The 978-nt window shown below is 51.2% G+C and overlaps 2 non-coding genes across 2 annotated transcripts; both read right to left on the bottom strand.

Moving 5' to 3' along the window:
• Positions 1-297: 297 nt before the first annotated feature.
• On the bottom strand, positions 298-416 carry LOC123179082 (5S ribosomal RNA). Its single transcript, XR_006490091.1, has one exon. It is a non-coding gene; the product is annotated as a 5S ribosomal RNA (ribosomal RNA).
• Positions 417-717: 301 nt separating this feature from the next.
• LOC123179081 (5S ribosomal RNA) lies at positions 718-836 on the bottom strand. Its single transcript, XR_006490090.1, has one exon. It is a non-coding gene; the product is annotated as a 5S ribosomal RNA (ribosomal RNA).
• Positions 837-978: the final 142 nt, after the last annotated feature.

Below are 978 nucleotides of genomic sequence, written 5' to 3'. Positions count from 1 at the left end.
TGTTACCCCCGTCTTCGTCCCTTATGCTTGCCCCTCCCAGCTCCACTACACACACGATTGCACATTCCTTTGGCCGCTCCCGCTCAACTACGGAGACGAGTTTTACCACGGTTCAACTGCACCAGTGCCTATTTGCCATGGTTTCGACCCCTTTCAGAACACGCTTGCCGCCGCTAGACGCGTGAATAATGAGCAGCGAGCTAAAACTTACCGTAAACGTGCAAAATAATAAAACGTGCTAAACATACGTCGCGCTCGTGCGTTTTGTTTTGCACGCGGTGCAAAAAAATTAAAAAGGGAATGCAACACGAGGACTTACCAGGAGGTCACCCATCCTAGTACTACTCTCGCCCAAGCACGCTTAACTTCGGAGTTCTGATGGGATCCGGTGCTTTAGTGCTGGTATGATCGCATCCGACATGTTACCCCCGTCTTCGTCCCTTATGCTTGCCCCTCCCAGCTCCACTACACACACGATTGCACATTCCTTTGGCCGCTCCCGCTCAACTACGGAGACGAGTTTTACCACGGTTCAACTGCACCAGTGCCTATTTGCCATGGTTTCAACCCCTTTCAGAACACGCTTGCCGCCGCTAGACGCGTGAATAATGAGCAGCGAGCTAAAACTTACCGTAAACGTGCAAAATAATAAAACGTGCTAAACATACGTCGCGCTCGTGCGTTTTGTTTTGCACGCGGTGCAAAAAAATTAAAAAGGGAATGCAACACGAGGACTTCCCAGGAGGTCACCCATCCTAGTACTACTCTCGCCCAAGCACGCTTAACTTCGGAGTTCTGATGGGATCCGGTGCTTTAGTGCTGGTATGATCGCATCCGACATGTTACCCCCGTCTTCGTCCCTTATGCTTGCCCCTCCCAGCTCCACTACACACACGATTGCACATTCCTTTGGCCGCTCCCGCTCAACTACGGAGACGAGTTTTACCACGGTTCAACTGCACCAGTGCCTATTTACCA

Source organism: Triticum aestivum, unplaced genomic scaffold (genome assembly GCF_018294505.1).
Source record: "Triticum aestivum cultivar Chinese Spring unplaced genomic scaffold, IWGSC CS RefSeq v2.1 scaffold137809, whole genome shotgun sequence".
Taxonomy (NCBI): domain Eukaryota; kingdom Viridiplantae; phylum Streptophyta; class Magnoliopsida; order Poales; family Poaceae; genus Triticum; species Triticum aestivum.
The sequence above is the reverse complement of the archived record's forward strand: the minus strand, read 5'-3'. Positions and strand labels throughout refer to the sequence as shown.